Source organism: Rosa chinensis, unplaced genomic scaffold (genome assembly GCF_002994745.2).
Source record: "Rosa chinensis cultivar Old Blush unplaced genomic scaffold, RchiOBHm-V2 RchiOBHmChr0c15, whole genome shotgun sequence".
NCBI lineage: Eukaryota > Viridiplantae > Streptophyta > Magnoliopsida > Rosales > Rosaceae > Rosa > Rosa chinensis.
This window is the reverse complement of record NW_020126828.1, coordinates 216,528-240,036: the sequence shown is the minus strand read 5'-3', so window position 1 is coordinate 240,036 and position 23,509 is coordinate 216,528. Positions and strand designations below refer to the sequence as shown.

Here is a 23,509-nt window from a genome sequence, read left to right as displayed (position 1 = left end):
TATTTTCAGGTCCTTTGAATAAATGAGCTGAAATGAGCTCATAAATGGAAAGAGGAGCTAGCCAACGTTGGAGGGAGTAAAGACAAGCCACTAAGGGCTGCATAAGTGGGCTGAAATGAAGAAAAGAAGCTTTCCTGTTTCAACCAGGAAACTCCACTCGGTAGAGGAAACCCTGCCAAAACAAGAATCTTGAGCCAACTAAGAAAGGAAATCGGCAAAATGATGTGTCATGGCATGAGAGAAGCTTCTTGAAGACATGGCATGAAGGTGGCGCATGGAGGCCCAAGAACTCTCAAGAATGACTTGGATTTTCGGCAAATGGATAAAAGCCCAAGGAGTTAGGGTTTTGTGATGCATGTGAGATATTTTTGGAGACCTAAGCCATGTTGCCGTGAAAACCTAAGAGAGGAAGAGAGAAAGTTGGCGTCAAAATCAATCAAGATAAAGGTTATTGACGCCATACAAGGAAGGATATGTCTTGGAGATATTCTTGGAGGATTTAATTGGGAAATTGCCGTGTAAATGGAGAGAGAAAAAGGGGAATCAACGTGAAAATCAGAGAAACCCTAAGAAGATGACACCAAGAGAGATTCAAGGGAGAAATAAAAGGAAAGAGAAAAAGGTGGAGACCAAGAAAAGCTAAAAAGGTGTCTAGGTTCATTCCTACATTCCCTAAAGGAATGTTGGCCGAAATTCATGAAGAAAATCAGAATAATTTCAAGGAAATTCGGCAATTAAATATTAGGGAGGTATTTTAGAGAATTTTGATTGGTTGGACCACATCACAAGGCTTACTTGGCATTCTACGATTGGTTGGACTACATCACAAAGCTTACTTGGCAAATTCTCATTGGAGGAAGCTATGTGGAAATTTCTGATTGCTTTGTGAACCCTAGCCGTGCTCCTATATATACATCTCATTCTAGACGTTGAAGGGTCCGCTCTCCTTTACGTTTTACATTTTAGAAAAATTCAGAAAATACCTAGCATAGCCGTGAGCTTTTCTCTTTCTCTCTCCATCCTCTTGTCATCTCCACGGGTTCAAGCAAGACCAAAGGAAGAAGAAGAAGCCGTGAGCACCACCATCCATCCCCAACCTTGAAGCTTGCTTTCGAGTTTCAAGAGACCACAACGTTAATCATCCATCTTCATCTTCCATCCACGGTGTAATTCGACCTCTCCTTTGTAAACCTTGTTTTGAATTCGTTGGTTATGTACTAGTTGACGTTGTTTGACCAAAATTTTCAATTCTGAAATTTTATACGATTGAATGAAATTTTCAGATTCTATTATTGTAATTCGAGAGTTGCTTATGTGAGTTTGTTTAATTAAATTTGTTTTATAGATATCTTTCGAATTTTAATCATATGTGGTTCGAAACACTTAGGGTTTTGATATGGATGGTGCTAGATTTAAGAACATGAAATCAATTTTTTGTTTTGTGTAACTTGAATCGAAGTAGTAAAGGTTTTGGACAAAAACCGAATTTAATTAAAGATGATTGCAATTAGGTGGACTTTTTCACACTAAGTTGCACACTTGAGTTGATAGCCTTTCTATGTGTTTCATGCGTTAAACATGTCATGATTGAGTAGCTTTCTAGGGCTTGATTACATGTTTGATAGGATTAATCTTTGTGCTTTCACTTAGGTTAATTAGCATTGAAAAGTAAAAAAAAGGGAAATTATTTGCTTTCGAATATTTCACATGATCAACTCCTTTCTCATGACTTAGATGAACAATATTAGGGTTTAATCGAATTTGATTATAGTTTTGGTTTTGATCTTTGTTCTCTCATTCCATTCGTGTAATTATGTTTTTAGTTTTCTTTGTTTTCTTTACTTAGTTTATTTCCGAAAACCAAAACCTAAATCCCCCTTTAATTTCGTAATTATGTATATACTTTACTTTATTTTTGTAAATAATATACTTTGTGTCTTTATTAATTGTTTAATTGTCCTACATTGACAGGTGTACCCTCAATCCCCGGATTAGATCGATCCCTACTTGCTTATGCTACTAACGATATTTATAGGGTTAAATTATGTGCTTGTTTTGAGCGTATCAATTTTTGGCGCCGTTGCCGGGGATTGAAAAATCACTTGTTCAATATGTGAATATTTGTTTTGTTTATATTATGATCAAAAAATAAATAAATTACTTGTTAATTGTTTGTAATTTTTTTGAAAATTATTTAGATTAATTACTTAGGTTGTTATTTATATTATTGAACACGAATTTTAATTGTGAGTTGGAAATTAAAGAGGAATAGGTGAAGTCGTGTTTATTAATATTGGCCTAAACCCCTTATTGGTACCTAGTTCAGGTCCCTTAAGGTTGAGGGCGGCCTTTATTAACATTCATTGAACTGTCTTCACACTTAGGACCTTTTTCATCCAAGTAAGTATAGCCTATGTGGGATGGTGTCTAGGAAGGGGACAATGATCATGACAGGTTCTTGAATCCAGAAGTGCGTGCAAATGGGCCTAAACCACAATGTGGGAGTAGTGATAGGAGCATAAAATGCGACGTTTATAATGTTTAAACCCTATATTTTGCTAAGTTATTTCCTTTATCTTGATCAATTTAACTTAGTTAGTGTTTTTCAGGTGAAAATGGAGTCTCAAAGTCCAAAAGTGGCTAAGGAAGGCACAAGTGGCACAGAAATGAGAAGAAATGAAGAAATGGAAGTTCTCCCAGTTTGACTAGGATAAGGAATCCTAGTTAGAGTAGGAATCAGAAGCTGACTTGGATTCAAACTCTTAAGTCGCGGAAATTAGAAGTTCTACTTTGGTGCGGCTAAAAGCAAGCGCATAATTTAACCCTGAAATGTCATTAGTAGTATAAAGTAAATAGGGATCGTTCTATTCCGGGGATTGAGGGTACACCTGTCATCGTCAAACAATTAAACAATTAAAATTAAAACAAAGTATAATATTTACAAAGATATTCACAAGTATAAACATTATTTACGAAAAAGGGGGGAGATTTTGTTTTTGGGTTTTTTCGAAAATAAAACTAAGTAAACAAAAGAATTAAAATGCAAAAACATAAATATAAAGATGGAATGAGAGAACAAAGATCAAAATCGAAACATATGATTAAAATTGACTCAAACCCTAATATTGTTCATCTAAGTCATGAGAAAGGAGTTGATCATGTGAAACATTCGAAAGCAAATGAATTCCCATTTTTTTACTTTTCAATGCTAATTAACCTAAGCGAAAGCACCTAGATTAATCCTATCAAACATGCAATCAAACCCTAGAAAGCTAGTCAATCATGTCATGTTTAACGCATTACACATAGAGAAAGGCTATCAACTCAAGTGTACAACTTAGTATGGAAAAGTCCACCTAATTGCAATCCTCGTTAATTAAATTCGATCTTTGTACAAAACCTTTACTACTTTGATTCAAGTTTACACAAAACGAAAAGTCGATTTCATGTTCTTAAACCTAGCACCAATTATATCAAAACCCTAAGTGTTTGCAACCACATAAGATTAAAATACAAAAGTTATCTATAACGCAAATTTAATTAAACAAACCCACATAAGCAACTCTTGAATCACAATAATATGAATCTGAAAATTCTCAATTAATCATAAAAATTCCAGAAATTAATATTTGTTCAAACACATATGTCAACTAGTTCATAACCAACGAAATTCAAAGCAAAGGTTACAAAGGAGAATCGGATTACACCGTGAGATGGGGATGGTGATGAACGATTGATGTGGTGGTCTCTTGAATCTCGAAAGCAAGCTTCAAGGTTGGAGATGGATGATGGATGCTCACGGCTATGCTTCTTCTCCCTTGGCCTTGCTTGAACTCGTGGAGATGACTAGAGGATGGAGAAACTCACGGCTATGCTAAGAAGATTTTCTGATTTTTTCTAAAGTGTAAATTGTATGGGGAGAGGCACCCTTTCTCAACGTCAAAGAGGTGGGTATATATATAGGAGCACGGCTAGGGTTCACAAAGCAATCAGAAATTTCCACATAGCTTCCACCAATAGGAATTCGCCAAGTAAGCTTTGTGATGTGGTCCAACCAATCATAGAATGCCAAGTAAGCGTTGTGATGTGTTCCAACCAATCAAAATTCTCTAAAATACCTCCCTAATATTTAATTGCCGAATTTCCTTGAAATTATTCTGATTTTCTTCATGAATTTCGGCCAACATTCCTTTAGGGAATTTAGGGATGAATCTAGACGCCTTTTTAGCTTTTCCTTGGTGCACACATATTTTCCTTCCATAAATATCTCCCTTGAATCTCTCTTGCGTCATCTCCTTGATTATTTCTGATTTTCATGTTGGCAATCACACCAAATTATTCCTCCAACAATATTTCTTTCCATAAAAGTCTCCCGAGAAAATCTCCTTTGATTTATTCCACGTGAAATTCTCAATCAATCACCTTAATTCCCACGTTGTCACCTTGTTTTTCCTTAAGTATTACACGGCAAATTTAATCCCCAAGGAAAATATATTTTCCTTTTTTTAAAAAAAACTCTTCCTTGATTCTCTCCTTGCCATGTCATCTTCATGAAGCTTCTCGTTCCATTTATGAACTCAATTCAGCTTATTTATTCCAAAAACCTGAAAATAGAAGCTTTCTAAAATAAGAAATGGAAACTTTCTTAAACTAAAATGGAAACTTTCTAAAAATGGAAAATAGAAACTACAAAACGGAAACTTTCTACAATTAGGAACTTTCCCATTCGAAGAATGGAAACTTTCCTAAACAGAGTTTTCTTAAGGAAATAACGCAGAAAATATAGGGAAATAACAGTTAAAACGTCGCATTAAAATGCTCCTATCAAATTCCCCCACACTTAGCTTTTGCTAGTGATGCGGCTGAAATAGCCTCACAATTTAACCCTGCAAAATGTAGTTGTCAGTATAGGATAAGCAGGGATCGTTCAGTCCGGGGATTGTAGGGTACACCTACACAAAAAGGTCAATTAACAAATAAAAGAATAAAATGGGGGGTTTTCAAATTTGGTTCCTAATCTACTTAAAATAAAAACAAAACAAATAAAACTATATACAATGATCGACTTCCCTAACCTAGACCAATACCACTCGGAAATTACTAAGTGTAAAAACAGAAAATTCATTTCAACATGCTACAAAAATGTGCCCACCTTAAATGCCTAGATAAGAGCCAAAATGAAAAGCCTCAGCGGATCAATCCATTTATCTGATTCGTTCTAATGTAGGTTTGGATCGGAAAAGTCCTTACCAAGCCTAATACTACTAAATTTCGAAAACACTCAGCGTTATTCTCTTAACTAGTAGTATTATCTAACCCTCGAATCAACTCACACGTGCAAATTAACCATTAGACATAGAATTTAACACGTAATTTCCAGAATCGTTTAACCATTGAACATAGTTTTTACCACTTTTTAGAACTAATTGCTACTTGTTTAACTCAGCGCCTTAACAAATAACAATTACTCTTGGCAAATTAAGAAAACACACAAGAACTCTCACCATTATTCTAGCATGCAAACTTATTAACCTAACTCTGAAAATTACCTAAACACGTAAAAGGGCACAAGATTGTAACATGCATCATAAAAGAATTCTCGAAATTAACTCAATAATAAACTGAAAATCTCAAAAATATTAATAAAAATATTCTGAAAATCTCATGTCTCCAATTACACAACTCACAAATTGAAACACACAAAACCGAAACAAAAATTATAAGTAGAGTCATAGTTACACTTTGAAGCTTTCCTCAGCGGCTTAGCAACAAGGTGATGAACTCGTCTCTGCTATGGTGGTGGAGCGTCCTTGACTCAGCGCCTTAGAGCTTTGTAGATTGATGGATGGATGGTGGTCACGGTCTTGTAAGATATGGAGGTTTGAGGAGTGAATTGGGTAGTCTTGGAATGATCTTGGCTGGGAAGTGATGCAAATTCAGTTCTGGACGTTGCCTATTTATAGGGGAGCATTGGTTGGCTTTCCCAACTGAAACGTCTTCTTTATGGCCTTAACTCCTCTCATAATGGGGCAATTCCTTTAATTTCCAAGCTGAAACATCTTTCTCTTATTTATTTTTCCAGCTGAAACATCTTTTTCTTTTATTCCTCAACTGAAAACGTCTTTTCTCCTTTATTCCCCAACTGAAAACGTCTTTCTCTTATTTATTTTCCAGTGGAAACATCTTTTTCTTTTATTCCTCAACTGAAAACATCTTTTCTCCTTTATTTCCCTTCTTCATTGCTTGGTCAAATATCTTAATGCTTTATTTTATGACTCCATCATTGCTGTTTCCAAGAGTTCAACCAGGCAACGTTTCCTACAACAAGCAGGAGAATATCAGAATTTTCTAGAGAAAATAAAGGGAAATTAAAATGTAAAGACCGCAAAAATAGTTGACAGTTAGGAATCCTGATCCAGCTAGGATTTTTCATGAATTTTACTTTTTCCGCTTATTTCACTCCAAACACTCAACAAGACTCTAAAAACGACTCAATGACTCAAAACACTAAACTTAAGGGAGAAACAAGGCTAAAATGGGGCACATATTCAATAATATCGTCACACTTTTTGCTCCTATCAACTACCCCACACTTAGCTTTTGCTAGTCCCTTAGCAAAACAAAAATACAAAACAAAACAACGACTCGACAAAAAACAAGTAAATGACTCTACTTCCCCTAACTGTTGTCTCAGAGACTCCAAACTCATGGCTTTCACGTTAAACACTTAATCAAAATTGCATAGATAATTCCATGGTTAATAAACCTGTGACATTCATATGACTAAGCAAGATATGGAGAACTTAAGTTATACAGTGAATGATAGCATGTTTCGAACAAGTCCAATCCAAACTCACAGGGCATACTCTCGATTTTTCTCTCAGAAATGGCTATGCTTAAAAGCTTCACTCTCAAGTATATGCAAGAGAATAAATTGTAAGGCAACAAACAGCTTGCATATTTCATCAATAAATGCATTTTGTGAAGAATTATTAAAGACCTCATGAAATGACTAAGTGCACAAATGGACCTAAACCATAAGCTCGACTGCGTACCTGACTCCACTAGCCAAAGACTGCCCATCTCAAGGATCAAGTTAGCACTTAAAACAGGTTGTAATGGGGCTAAGCTAGGGTTTTCGAAATGAATATTAAGGATACAAAAATCCTAAGGACCTAGCAGAGCATATAAGGACCACGTTATGTCATCATTTTTGTACGCCAAATATCATTGTTTTGGGCCAAACCTTCACTCTAACCAACATGGGAATGGACAAAGGCATAATTTTCAACTTTGAGCCTTCTACAAATTTGAAAGTCCAAAACCACACTTCAACAATTTCCCAAGAGTTTTCTTTTCAATTTTTCTTCTATTTTGCCGCTTTTCTTTCTTTCTTTTTCATTTTCATTTTCTTTCATTTTTTTTTACGGCAAATTTTTTTTTTCTCTTCTTTTTTCTTGGATTTTCCCCACCCCACACTTGTCTTTCATCGTCACCCCTACATACTATGTCATGCTCTACTAAGTCCCTAAGACAAGGGTAGAGATATCCTGTACTAAGCTCATGGTAGGGTAGTGAGGGTGATGAAACAAAGGTTTTCAACGTAGGCTCAAAGGGGTTCATTCTAAGGAGTCCCACGACGGGCACAGTTGGGGACACATGCTTGTTTGGCTATGGTGGTTACCCTAATGCCTTCTATCCTATCCAGGATCAGTGCATATTATGGCATACAAGTTTTGACAGTCACAACAGCCGAGTTCTAGTACTTTCTAGTCCATTAAAATCTATGGCACATGATCATTGGATTTCAAAGAATGATGAGGTTTTGCAAATACAGCCATGAAATTCTAGAATTATCAATTAAGCACTCAAAAAGAAAGTATTTTAGCTCAACAGCTCACTTAGGGTCAAATGAATCAGACTTAATCTTAGCATGCTTAATGAACCAAGTTACAATCCTATCTCAAATCTTCATACAAGGATCACAACGTCGATTAACCACAGAATTCAATTAAGTCCTATTTTGATTGTCAAAACCTTCAGCCATGAATTCAGAGACATGTTCATCCTAGACATTAGAGGCATCCTAAGACTCAAACACACAAAAAGACTCTATAAAACCAACTTCTTCTTTTTTCTTTTTTTTTTTAACTGAAATAAAGGTGTAAACCCACCCCACACTTAGAATCTACATTGTCTTAATGTAGGCAAAAAGTATGGTATATAGACCCTAAATATGGGGGCTACGAAAATAAGGGAAGGGTAAAATAAACAAACAAACAAACAAAGACCCAAGTACAATTCAACCTAAGCAAGTGAAGGGATAGAAATGTCAAACTCTCGTTGATGGCTCCTTCACAGCTTCGTTTGAAATGGGTTGCCTCCCATGCAGCGCTTAATATTTATAGTCCTTCAGCCTGGACTTTTCTCCTTGTTCACACGTGCTCATTCCTTGGGTGCCTCCTGGAGGGGTATCTCTTCCAATGTGTGCTCCACAAAGGACTCACCAGATCAAGTGTTAGTAACATATACAAGGTTAGGAATACAAACATTATGTCTTTCCTACTTTCTAAGTTACTTTACATACTTAGGTACTGGAACAGAGGATCCAATATACCTTAAGCATGTCACACAACACGTTTTTTTTTTTTTTTTTTTTAGTTTATTGTAAACATAGTTAATATCTCAATTGATTCCAAGTTGTAAGTCGAGCCCAATAGAAACCACTACTATTGGTGAGATACGATATAGGGATAGTCGCCTAGACATAAGTCTCTTTCCTTTGTTTCAGAAGGCCGAATGGCCAGATTAAGAGGTAAGTGAGAGGGAGGACTCATTTTAGTGATACTACGGAGGCTACTCCCTCATTGAGGTTTAGGCCCCTATCGGCTACTCCCACATAGTGGTTTACGCTCATTCTATAGTATCTCTGAGATCCAATTGAACCCATCACCCAGGGTCTCAACATAAGACACCATCCATATGCGCCCCTTACTGATGCGGCTGAAATAGCCTCACAATTTAACCCTGCAAAATGTAGTTGTCAGTATAGGATAAGCAGGGATCGTTCAGTCCGGGGATTGTAGGGTACACCTACACAAAAAGGTCAATTAACAAATAAACGAATAAAATGGGGGGTTTTTGAATTTGGTTTCTAATCTACTTAAAATAAAAACAAAACAAATAAAATTATCTACAATGATCGACTTCCCTAACCTTGACCAATACCACTAAGAAATTACTAAGTGTAAAAACAGAAAATCCATTTCAACATGCTACAAAAATGTGCCCATCTTAAATGCCTAGATAAGAGCCTAAATGAAAAGCCTCAGCGGATCAATCCACTTATCTGATTCATTCTAATGTAGGCTTGGATCGGAAAAGTCCTTACCAAGCCTAATACTACTAATTTTCGAAAACACTCAGCGTAATTCTCTTAACTAGTAGTATTATCTAACCCTCGAATCAACTCACACGTGCAAATTAACCATTAGACATAGAATTTAACACGTAATTTCCAGAATCGTTTAACCATTGAACATAGTTTTTACCACTTTTTAGAACTAATTGCTACTTGTTTAACTCAGCGTCTTAACAAATAACAATTACTCTTGGCAAATTAAGCAAACACACAAGAACTCTCACCGTTATTCTAGCATGCAAACTTATTAACCTAACTCTGAAAATTACCTAAACACGTAAAAAGGCACAAGATTGTAACATATATCATAAAAGAATTCTCGAAATTAACTCAATAATAAACTGAAAATCTCAAAAATATTAATAAAAATATTCTGAAAATTCCATGTCTCCAATTACACAACTCGCAAATTGAAACACACAAAACCGAAACAAAAATTATAAGTAAAGTCATAGTTACACTTTGAAGCTTTCCTCAGCGGCTTAGCAACAAGGTGATGAACTTGTCTCTACTATGGTGGTGGAGCGTCCTTGACTCAGCGCCTTAGAGCTTTGTAGATTGATGGATGGATGGTGGTCACGGTCTTGTAAGATATGGAGGTTTGAGGAGTGAATTGGGTAGTCTTGGAATGATCTTGGCTGGGAAGTGATGCAAATTCAGTTCTGGACGTTGCCTATTTATAGGGGAGCATTGGTTGGCTTTCCCAACTGAAACGTCTCTTTTATGGCCTTAACTCCTCTCATAATGGGGCAATTCCTTTAATTTCCAAGTTGAAACGTCTTTCTCTTATTTATTTTCCAGCTGAAACATCTTTCTCCTTTATTTATTTTCCAGCTGAAACATCTTTCTCCTTTATTCCCCAACTGAAAACGTCTTTCTCCTTTATTCCCCTTCTTCATTGCTTGGTCAAATATCTTAATGCTTTATTTTATGACTCAATCATTGCTGTTTCCAAGAGTTCCACCAGGCAAGGTTTCCTACAACAAGCAGGAGAATATCAGAATTTTCTAGAGAAAATAAAATGTAAAGACCACAAAAACAGTTGACAGTTAGGAATCCTGATCCAGCTAGGATTTTTCATGAATTTTACTTTTTCCGCCTATTTCACTCCAAACACTCAACAAGACTCTAAAAACGACTCAATGACTAAAACCACTAAACTTAAGGGAGAAACAAGGCTAAAATGGGGCACATATTCAATAATATCATCACACTTTTTGCTCCTATCAACTACCCCACACTTAGCTTTTGCTAGTCCCTTAGCAAAACAAAAATACAAAACAGAACAAAGACTAGACAAAAAGCACATGTAAATGACTCTACTTCCCCTAACTGTTGTCTCAGAGACTCCAAACTCATGGCTTTCACGTTAAACACTTAATCAAAATCGCATAGATAATTCCATGGTTAATAAACATGTGACACTCATATGACTAAGTAAGATGTGGAGAACTTAAGTTATACATTGAATGATAGCACGTTTCGAACAAGTCCAATCCAAACTCACAAGGCATACTCTCGATTTTTCTCTCAGAAATGGCTATGCTTAAAAGCTTCACACTCAAGTATATGCAAGAGAATAAATTGTAAGGCAACAAACAGCTTGCATATTTCATCAATAAACGTATTTTGTGAAGAATTTTTAAAGACCTCATGAAATGACTAAGTACACAAATGGACCTAAACCATAAGCTCGACTGCGTACCTGACTCCACTAACCAAAGACTGCCCATCTCAAGGATCAAGTCAGCACTTAAAACAGGTTGTAATGGGGCTAAGCTAGGGTTTTCGAAATGAAGATTAAGGATACAAAAATCCTAAGGACCTAGCAGAGCATATAAGGACCACCTTATGTCATCATTTTTTGTAGGCCAAATATCATTGTTTTGGGCCAAACCTTCACTCTAACCAACATGGGAATGGACAAAGGCATAATTTTCAACTTTGAGCCTTCTACAAATTTGAAAGTCCAAAACCACACTTCAACAATTTCCCAAGAGTTTTCTTTTGCCATTTTTCTTTCTTTTTTTTCATTTTCATTTTCTTTCTTTTTTTTTTTTTACGGAAATTTTTTTTTCTTTCTCTTTCTCTTCTTTTTTTCTTGGATTTTCCCCACCCCACACTTGTCTTTCATCGTCACCCCTACATACTATGTCATGCTCTACTAAGTCCCTAAGACAAGGGTAGAGATATCCTGTACTAAGCTCATGGTAGGGTAGTGAGGGTGATGAAACAAAGGTTTTCAACGTAGGCTCAAAGGGGTTCATTCTAAGGAGTCCCACGACGGGCACAATTGGGGACACATGCTTGTTTGGCTATGGTGGTTACCTTAATGCCTTCTATCCTATCCAGGATCAGTGCATATTATGGCATACAAGTTTTGACAGTCACAACAGCCGAGTTCTAGTACTCTCTAGTCCATTAAAATCTATGGCACATGATCATTGGATTTCCAAAGAATGATGAGGTTTTGCAAATACAGCCATGAAATTATGAATTTATCAATAAGCACTCGAAAAGAAAGTATTTTAGCTCAACAGCTCACTTAGGGTAAAATGAATCAGACTTAATCCTAGCATGCTTAATGAACCAAGTTACAATCCTATCTCAAATCTTCATACAAGCATTACAATGTCGATTAACCACAGAATTCAATTAAGTCCTATTTCGATTGTGAAAACCTTCAGCCATGAATTCAGAGACATGTTCATCCTAGACGTTAGGGGCATCCTAAGACTCAAGCAAACAAAAAAAAAAAAAAAGACACTAAAAAAAAACCATAGAATATTTTTTTTTTTAACTAAAATAAAGGTGTAAACCTACCCCACACTTAGAATCTACATTGTCCTCTATGTAGGCCAAAAAAAATATGGTATATAGACCCTAAATATGGGGGGCTACGAAAATAAGGGAAAGCTAAAATAAACAAACAAACAAAGACACAAGTACAATTCAACCTAAGCAAGTGAAGGGTAGAAATGTCAAACTCTCGTTGATGGCTCCTTCACAGCTTCGGTTGAAATGGGTTGCCTCCCATGCAGCGCTTAATATTTATAGTCCTTCAGCCTGGACTCTTCTCCTTGTTCACACGTGCTCATTCCTTGGGTGCCTCCTGGAGGGGTATCTCTTCCAATGTGTGCTCCACAAAGGACTCACCAGATCAAGTGTTAGTAACATATACAAGGTTAGGAATACAAACATTATGTCTTTCCTTAACTTTCTAAGTTACTTTACATACTTAGGTACTGGAACAGAGGATCCAATATACCTTAAGCATGTCACACAACACGTTTTTTTTTTTTTTTTTTTTTAGGTTATTATAAACATAGTTAATATCTCAATTGATTCCAAGTTGTAAGTCGAGCCCAATAGAAACCACTACTATTGGTGAGATACGATATAGGGATAGTCGCCCAGACATAAGTCTCTTTCCTTTGTTTCAGAAGGCCGGATGGCCAGATTAAGAGGTAAGTGAGAGGGAGGACTCATTTTGGTGATACTACGGAGGCTACTCCATCATTGAGGTTTAGGCCCCTATCGGCTACTCCCACATAGTGGTTTACGCTCATTCTATAGTATCTCTGAGATCCAATTGAACCCATCACCCAGGGTCTCAACCTAAGACACCATCCGTATGCGCCCCTTACTCAGCTGGGAAATTAACTAATGTGTTAGACCGTTCTCCAAGTGCTAATAAAGGCCGCCCTCAACCTCAAGAGACCTGAGTAAGGTACTAATGAAGGGTTTAGGCCAATATTAACAAAAGGGCCCTTGTCTACTCATACGATTTTACACACTTACAACAATTAAGTATTTAGCTAAATTCATAACTTAAGTATATTAATCTAAGTGAAACACATTCAATTTACAATATGCTAAAAAAAAAACTCATTCTACAATTTACAATATACAATTTACAACATGCTGAAAAAAAAATTAAAAAAAAAAAATAATCTAAGTGAAACACATTCAATTTACAATATGGTTAAAAAAAAACACTTTCTACAAATTGTACAACAATGATAACAGACATGCTTAATTTTGTAACACTCATAAAACTTAAACTAAATCACAATTAAAGCTTGGCCTAACCGAAATCGCAATTTGTCACCATTCCACAAGTGTAGTACAAAAATTAGCATGCATTCTATATACAACAAAATCGATGACACTTTAAGTGCAAGGAATTTTAACAATCCCCGGCAACGGCGCCAAAAATTGATGCGGCTGAAATAGCCTCACAATTTAACCCTGCAAAATGTAGTTGTCAGTATAGGATAAGCAGGGATCGTTCAGTCCGGGGATTGTAGGGTACACCTACACAAAAAGGTCAATTAACAAATAAACGAATAAAATGGGGGGTTTTTGAATTTGGTTTCTAATCTACTTAAAATAAAAACAAAACAAATAAAATTATCTACAATGATCGACTTCCCTAACCTTGACCAATACCACTAAGAAATTACTAAGTGTAAAAACAGAAAATCCATTTCAACATGCTACAAAAATGTGCCCATCTTAAATGCCTAGATAAGAGCCTAAATGAAAAGCCTCAGCGGATCAATCCACTTATCTGATTCATTCTAATGTAGGCTTGGATCGGAAAAGTCCTTACCAAGCCTAATACTACTAATTTTCGAAAACACTCAGCGTAATTCTCTTAACTAGTAGTATTATCTAACCCTCGAATCAACTCACACGTGCAAATTAACCATTAGACATAGAATTTAACACGTAATTTCCAGAATCGTTTAACCATTGAACATAGTTTTTACCACTTTTTAGAACTAATTGCTACTTGTTTAACTCAGCGTCTTAACAAATAACAATTACTCTTGGCAAATTAAGCAAACACACAAGAACTCTCACCGTTATTCTAGCATGCAAACTTATTAACCTAACTCTGAAAATTACCTAAACACGTAAAAAGGCACAAGATTGTAACATATATCATAAAAGAATTCTCGAAATTAACTCAATAATAAACTGAAAATCTCAAAAATATTAATAAAAATATTCTGAAAATTCCATGTCTCCAATTACACAACTCGCAAATTGAAACACACAAAACCGAAACAAAAATTATAAGTAAAGTCATAGTTACACTTTGAAGCTTTCCTCAGCGGCTTAGCAACAAGGTGATGAACTTGTCTCTACTATGGTGGTGGAGCGTCCTTGACTCAGCGCCTTAGAGCTTTGTAGATTGATGGATGGATGGTGGTCACGGTCTTGTAAGATATGGAGGTTTGAGGAGTGAATTGGGTAGTCTTGGAATGATCTTGGCTGGGAAGTGATGCAAATTCAGTTCTGGACGTTGCCTATTTATAGGGGAGCATTGGTTGGCTTTCCCAACTGAAACGTCTCTTTTATGGCCTTAACTCCTCTCATAATGGGGCAATTCCTTTAATTTCCAAGTTGAAACGTCTTTCTCTTATTTATTTTCCAGCTGAAACATCTTTCTCCTTTATTTATTTTCCAGCTGAAACATCTTTCTCCTTTATTCCCCAACTGAAAACGTCTTTCTCCTTTATTCCCCTTCTTCATTGCTTGGTCAAATATCTTAATGCTTTATTTTATGACTCAATCATTGCTGTTTCCAAGAGTTCCACCAGGCAATGTTTCCTACAACAAGCAGGAGAATATCAGAATTTTCTAGAGAAAATAAAATGTAAAGACCACAAAAACAGTTGACAGTTAGGAATCCTGATCCAGCTAGGATTTTTCATGAATTTTACTTTTTCCGCCTATTTCACTCCAAACACTCAACAAGACTCTAAAAACGACTCAATGACTAAAACCACTAAACTTAAGGGAGAAACAAGGCTAAAATGGGGCACATATTCAATAATATCATCACACTTTTTGCTCCTATCACTTACTCAGCTGGGAAATTAACTAATGTGTTAGACCGTTCTCCAAGTGCTAATAAAGGCCGCCCTCAACCTCAAGAGACCTGAGTAAGGTACTAATGAAGGGTTTAGGCCAATATTAACAAAAGGGCCCTTGTCTACTCATACGATTTTACACACTTACAACAATTAAGTATTTAGCTAAATTCATAACCTTAAGTATACTAATTTAAGTGAAACACATACAATTTGCAACATACTAAAAAAAAAAAAAAAAACTCATTCTACAATTTACAATATACTGAAAAAAAAAAAAAAAAAAAAAAATCTAAGTGAAACACATTCAATTTACAATATGGTTAAAAAAAAACATCTTCTACAAATTGTACAACAATGATAAAAGACATGCTTAATTTTGTAACACTCATAAAACTTAAACTAAATCACAATTAAAGCTTGGCCTAACCGAAATCGCAATTTGTCACCATTCCACAAGTGTAGTACAAAAATTAGCATGCATTCTATATACAACAAAATCGATGACACTTTAAGTGCAAGGGATTTTAACAATCCCCGGCAACGGCGCCAAAAATTGATGCGGCTGAAATAGCCTCACAATTTAACCCTGCAAAATGTAGTTGTCAGTATAGGATAAGCAGGGATCGTTCAGTCCGGGGATTGTAGGGTACACCTACACAAAAAGGTCAATTAACAAATAAAAGAATAAAATGGGGGGTTTTCAAATTTGGTTCCTAATCTACTTAAAATAAAAACAAAACAAATAAAACTATATACAATGATCGACTTCCCTAACCTAGACCAATACCACTCGGAAATTACTAAGTGTAAAAACAGAAAATTCATTTCAACATGCTACAAAAATGTGCCCACCTTAAATGCCTAGATAAGAGCCAAAATGAAAAGCCTCAGCGGATCAATCCATTTATCTGATTCGTTCTAATGTAGGTTTGGATCGGAAAAGTCCTTACCAAGCCTAATACTACTAAATTTCGAAAACACTCAGCGTTATTCTCTTAACTAGTAGTATTATCTAACCCTCGAATCAACTCACACGTGCAAATTAACCATTAGACATAGAATTTAACACGTAATTTCCAAAATCGTTTAACCATTGAACATAGTTTTTACCACTTTTTAGAACTAATTGCTACTTGTTTAACTCAGCGCCTTAACAAATAACAATTACTCTTGGCAAATTAAGAAAACACACAAGAACTCTCACCATTATTCTAGCATGCAAACTTATTAACCTAACTCTGAAAATTACCTAAACACGTAAAAGGGCACAAGATTGTAACATGCATCATAAAAGAATTCTCGAAATTAACTCAATAATAAACTGAAAATCTCAAAAATATTAATAAAAATATTCTGAAAATCTCATGTCTCCAATTACACAACTCACAAATTGAAACACACAAAACCGAAACAAAAATTATAAGTAGAGTCATAGTTACACTTTGAAGCTTTCCTCAGCGGCTTAGCAACAAGGTGATGAACTCGTCTCTGCTATGGTGGTGGAGCGTCCTTGACTCAGCGCCTTAGAGCTTTGTAGATTGATGGATGGATGGTGGTCACGGTCTTGTAAGATATGGAGGTTTGAGGAGTGAATTGGGTAGTCTTGGAATGATCTTGGCTGGGAAGTGATGCAAATTCAGTTCTGGACGTTGCCTATTTATAGGGGAGCATTGGTTGGCTTTCCCAACTGAAACGTCTTCTTTATGGCCTTAACTCCTCTCATAATGGGGCAATTCCTTTAATTTCCAAGCTGAAACATCTTTCTCTTATTTATTTTTCCAGCTGAAACATCTTTTTCTTTTATTCCTCAACTGAAAACGTCTTTTCTCCTTTATTCCCCAACTGAAAACGTCTTTCTCTTATTTATTTTCCAGTGGAAACATCTTTTTCTTTTATTCCTCAACTGAAAACATCTTTTCTCCTTTATTTCCCTTCTTCATTGCTTGGTCAAATATCTTAATGCTTTATTTTATGACTCCATCATTGCTGTTTCCAAGAGTTCAACCAGGCAACGTTTCCTACAACAAGCAGGAGAATATCAGAATTTTCTAGAGAAAATAAAGGGAAATTAAAATGTAAAGACCGCAAAAATAGTTGACAGTTAGGAATCCTGATCCAGCTAGGATTTTTCATGAATTTTACTTTTTCCGCTTATTTCACTCCAAACACTCAACAAGACTCTAAAAACGACTCAATGACTCAAAACACTAAACTTAAGGGAGAAACAAGGCTAAAATGGGGCACATATTCAATAATATCGTCACACTTTTTGCTCCTATCAGCTAGTCCCTTAGCAAAATCACAAAAAGACTCAACTAAGACTCAACGAAAATTTAAAGACTCTACACAAACAATGACTCTATTGCCCTTCAACTTTTTGTCTCAGCAATCTCTTACTTTCATAACACCAAGATTAGCACTCAACCAAGAATCAATGTTTAAGCATTCGAGAGTTAATTGAAACACATAATCTTCACTTACACAAGTAGGACTTGGTTGTAACAATGGTGATGGGTTATGTTAAGCATGTTTCAGACAAGTATGATTCATATCCTCACAAGGTATATCCACTCTTTCTTCTCTCAGAATTCAAGACAATGCTTAAAAGCTTATAATCACTCAATTATATGTGAGAGAAAATATTTTGAGGCAATCAAATAGCTCACATATATAAGAAATGAAAAGCACTTTGTGAATATAATAATTTTTTTTTTCAAAAGATCTCATGAAAGATATCAACTACTTGCACAGATGGACCCAAGCCATAGGTTCAACTCTTGTAACTCATCTCCACATCAAAGGTTGTCCCATCTTAAGGATCAAAAAGGTCTTATTAAGGGTTGTAATGGGGCTAAGGCTCAAGGTTTTAAGAAATGAAAGATAAGGATTTTAACAAAGTATCCTAAAAACCTAGCAAAGCTCATGTAAATGTAGAGACTCCTAAAAATCCACCAAGGCATATAAAATGTCATAATCCCATAGAAGTAAAGGGCCATATGTCTTCATGTTGGGCCTTAACTTCACTCTAAACTTCCTTTGAATTCTAGTGAATTGGACAAAGGCCAAATTTTTCTGTAATGGGCCTTCAATTTAAAACAAACTCCAAACTCACCAAGTATGGGGAACTAAAATCCATAGACATTTTTCTTTCTTTCTTTTTCTTTCTAGCCGTGTACAATTTTTTTTTTCTTTTTTACGGCTCCACATTTATTTTTCCATGGACAAGTCTACCCCCACACTTGAACTTTCACCTCTTCTCATCCTTCATCCTTAGCATCAAACCCATGTAGTATGTCTCAAAAGATAGCTCTACTAAGTTCTTAGAACAAAGGGTTAGGTTGTTACTATACTAAGGTTCGGGGTTACGGATTTTAAGGGTGATGAACGAAAAGGCTTAATGTAGGCTCAAAGTGGTTTATCTAGGGGGGTCCCACGATGGGCACAATTGGGGACACAGGCTTATTTGGCAATGGTGATAATTCCTAGGGTGCCTCTATCCTTTCCAGAATCAGGGCCATGTATTGATAAAATGTCTCAACAAGCACAAGAGCGAATTCTAGCATTCTCTAATCCATCAAACTTAATCTATGGCAAGCAGTCAATCAAATGAAAGAATAATGAGATCATCAAAACATCGCCAAGAAAATAAGAATATATTTTTCATTTATCACTCCAAGAAAAAGGGAAATGGCTCAAATATCTCACATGGGTTTTTATGAATCAAAACTCATCTTAACATGCTCACATTCTGTACCAAGGTCACGAAATCTATATCCACTACACATGCACATGCTTTTCATATATCTCAATTAACCAAAGAATACCATTTAAAATCATCTCAATATTGTGATCCTCTTTTAGGTATAACTTCAGAGATATAGAATCATCCTAGACAGTTAAAAGGGCATCCTAAGACTCAAAACAAAAACAAAAGCAATGACAATTTTTAAATTTTTGACATTTTTCACTTTTTTTTGTATTTTTCAATATATGACTCAAGATAAAAGTGTAAATCCCTTCCCCCACACTTAAATATTGCATTGTCCTCAATGTAATCAATCATAAGCATGCAATGAAACAATTAAGCATATAGGAATGGAATTTACGAAAAGACTACAAAAATAAAGGAGAAAATTATAAAGTAAAAGAAATAGCGAAAGAGAAAGCAAATCTGTGTTATTGAAGACTCCTTCACAGCTGCTTCTGAATTGGGTTGCCTCCCAAGCAGCGCTTGAATTTAACGTCTTTTAGCCAGACGGTACCTCCATTAAATAAAGTTAGTGACTATAATTAACAAAGAAATACAAAAAAAAAATATATATATAAACAAGTATAACAAGTTAGTGAATTACAAACTACATGTAATATTAACAAGTTAAGTACACAAGTTAACAAGTCAGTACATAAGACACAAGTTAAGTACACAAGTGAGTAAAAAAAAAAAAAAAAAAAAAAAAAAAACACGAAAAATATTTACACAAGTGTTTTTTTTTTTTTTTCTTTTCTTTCTTTGTACGAAAATACTTACAAATATTTACATTATTTCCTTTCCTTTACAATTATTTTCAACACTTAGGTACGGGAACAGGGAGTCTCGATGTGCAATGGGACTGAAACCGCTACCCTTTTCAAGACTATGTTTAATCCAATATACCTTAGTGAATCACAATATTTTTGTTTGTTATATATATCATTGATATCAAATTAAATTCCAAGTGGTAAATCAAGAGGACGTGCGGCCCAAGTATAGTCGTCTAGACACCAAGTCTCTCCTACATCCTTTGGGCAACCTTACTGAAATGGCCAGGTAGGGGAGGGCGACCACGAGAGGTAGAATCCATTTTGGAATGAGCTACTCCCACATTGTGGTTTAGGCCCATTTGTAAGCACTTCTGGATTCAAGAACCTGTCATGAGCGTTGTCCCCTTCCTAGACACCATCCCACATAGGCTATACTTACTTGGATGAAAAAGATCCTAAGTGTGAAGACAGTTCAATGAATGTTAATAAAGGCCGCCCTCAACCTCAAGGGACCTGGACTAGGTACCAATAAGGGGTTTAGGCCAATATTAATAAACACGACTTCACCTATTCCTTCTTTAATTTACAACTTACAATTAAAATTCGTATTCAATAATATAAATAACAACCTAAGTAATTAATTAACTAATTAACTAATTAACTAACAAATTATGAACAATTAACAAGTAAAATATTTTTTTTTTTTTCGAACACAACATATAAACAAAACAAATATTCACATATTTAACAAGTGATTTTTCAATCCCCGGCAACGGCGCCAAAAATTGATGCGCTTAAAAGCAAGCGCATAATTTAACCCTGAAATGTCATTAGTAGTATAAAGTAAATAGGGATCGTTCTATTCCGGGGATTGAGGGTACACCTGTCATCGTCAAACAATTAAACAATTAAAATTAAAACAAAGTATAATATTTACAAAGATATTCACAAGTATAAACATTATTTACGAAAAAGGGGGGAGATTTTGTTTTTGGGTTTTTTCGAAAATAAAACTAAGTAAACAAAAGAATTAAAATGCAAAAACATAAATATAAAGATGGAATGAGAGAACAAAGATCAAAATCGAAACATATGATTAAAATTGACTCAAACCCTAATATTGTTCATCTAAGTCATGAGAAAGGAGTTGATCATGTGAAACATTCGAAAGCAAATGAATTCCCATTTTTTTACTTTTCAATGCTAATTAACCTAAGCGAAAGCACCTAGATTAATCCTATCAAACATGCAATCAAACCCTAGAAAGCTAGTCAATCATGTCATGTTTAACGCATTACACATAGAGAAAGGCTATCAACTCAAGTGTACAACTTAGTATGGAAAAGTCCACCTAATTGCAATCCTCGTTAATTAAATTCGATCTTTGTACAAAACCTTTACTACTTTGATTCAAGTTTACACAAAACGAAAAGTCGATTTCATGTTCTTAAACCTAGCACCAATTATATCAAAACCCTAAGTGTTTGCAACCACATAAGATTAAAATACAAAAGTTATCTATAACGCAAATTTAATTAAACAAACCCACATAAGCAACTCTTGAATCACAATAATATGAATCTGAAAATTCTCAATTAATCATAAAAATTCCAGAAATTAATATTTGTTCAAACACATATGTCAACTAGTTCATAACCAACGAAATTCAAAGCAAAGGTTACAAAGGAGAATCGGATTACACCGTGAGATGGGGATGGTGATGAACGATTGATGTGGTGGTCTCTTGAATCTCGAAAGCAAGCTTCAAGGTTGGAGATGGATGATGGATGCTCACGGCTATGCTTCTTCTCCCTTGGCCTTGCTTGAACTCGTGGAGATGACTAGAGGATGGAGAAACTCACGGCTATGCTAAGAAGATTTTCTGATTTTTTTCTAAAGTGTAAATTGTATGGGGGAGAGGCACCCTTTCTCAACGTCAAAGAGGTGGGTATATATATAGGAGCACGGCTAGGGTTCACAAAGCAATCAGAAATTTCCACATAGCTTCCACCAATAGGAATTCGCCAAGTAAGCTTTGTGATGTGGTCCAACCAATCATAGAATGCCAAGTAAGCGTTGTGATGTGTTCCAACCAATCAAAATTCTCTAAAATACCTCCCTAATATTTAATTGCCGAATTTCCTTGAAATTATTCTGATTTTCTTCATGAATTTCGGCCAACATTCCTTTAGGGAATTTAGGGATGAATCTAGACGCCTTTTTAGCTTTTCCTTGGTGCACACATATTTTCCTTCCATAAATATCTCCCTTGAATCTCTCTTGCGTCATCTCCTTGATTATTTCTGATTTTCATGTTGGCAATCACACCAAATTATTCCTCCAACAATATTTCTTTCCATAAAAGTCTCCCGAGAAAATCTCCTTTGATTTATTCCACGTGAAATTCTCAATCAATCACCTTAATTCCCACGTTGTCACCTTGTTTTTCCTTAAGTATTACACGGCAAATTTAATCCCCAAGGAAAATATATTTTCCTTTTTTAAAAAAAACTCTTCCTTGATTCTCTCCTTGCCATGTCATCTTCATGAAGCTTCTCGTTCCATTTATGAACTCAATTCAGCTTATTTATTCCAAAAACCTGAAAATAGAAGCTTTCTAAAATAAGAAATGGAAACTTTCTTAAACTAAAATGGAAACTTTCTAAAAATGGAAAATAGAAACTACAAAACGGAAACTTTCTACAATTAGGAACTTTCCCATTCGAAGAATGGAAACTTTCCTAAACAGAGTTTTCTTAAGGAAATAACGCAGAAAATATAGGGAAATAACAGTTAAAACGTCGCATTAAAATGCTCCTATCATACTTGGATAGGGAAACCCAATCCTACTCAGATAAGAAATCCTAGTGTGACAAGGAGTCCCTGTTGGATAAGGATTACTCAAGAAGGTTCCGGAAGAGTGTGGAAGCATCTTGGAAAAGGAAGCAGTATTCAACTAGGAAACCTACTTGCATATGGAGTTCTACTCATACTAGGAGAGCTTGGGAACGATCATGAAGCATCTAGAAGTCTCAAGAAGGTCATATGCCGTGCACATGGAATAGGAAGCAACAAGAGATTCGAATTACAAAGCAATGTGGAATTTGGACTTCTTGTTGAGTAAGGATTGGAATTGCCGTGAGGTTCTTGAAGGTTCTTGACGTTTCTACTTTAGAATAGGCGTGCAAGGCATGTGAGAGGCATGTGATGTGAAGGAAAACCGAATTGGACTCAACTTGTGCATTAAAAGTCAAATCCATTACAGATTCGGAAATCTGCCTGTGCAGATCAGTCAACTTCAACGGAGTGTCATAAATCGTTCATAGCTCAGAAAATTATGATCTTTATATGGTTGGAAAGCTACGGATGTCTAGTTTCCAGATCGTTTTACGGTTCGTCAATAGCTATTTTCTAGAGCAAGTTATGGCCGTTTTAGTGGACTGAGGTCAATCCTGCCGGAAATCTGTTTTGTGAGAAAGAAGTCCTAAATCAACACGAACTAAGAGAAACCAAGTAGAAACGAATTGGGAGTGCCTTGGGACGTTCTACTATATATACCTTGTGTATTAGACGTTCAGGGGTCGCACATTATGATAGGAGCATTTTAATGCGACGTTTTACTTGCTTTTCCCTGCATTTTCTGCGTTATTTCCTTAATAAAACCCTGTTTAGGAAAGTT

General features: G+C 35.6%; 1 long non-coding RNA gene across 1 annotated transcript; it reads left to right on the top strand.

Moving 5' to 3' along the window:
* The first annotated feature begins 2,729 nt into the window (after positions 1–2,729).
* On the top strand, positions 2,730–22,807 carry LOC121050885. Its single transcript, XR_005804277.1, has 3 exons — positions 2,730–2,793; positions 17,845–17,848; positions 22,665–22,807. It is a non-coding gene; the product is annotated as an uncharacterized LOC121050885 (long non-coding RNA).
* Positions 22,808–23,509: the final 702 nt, after the last annotated feature.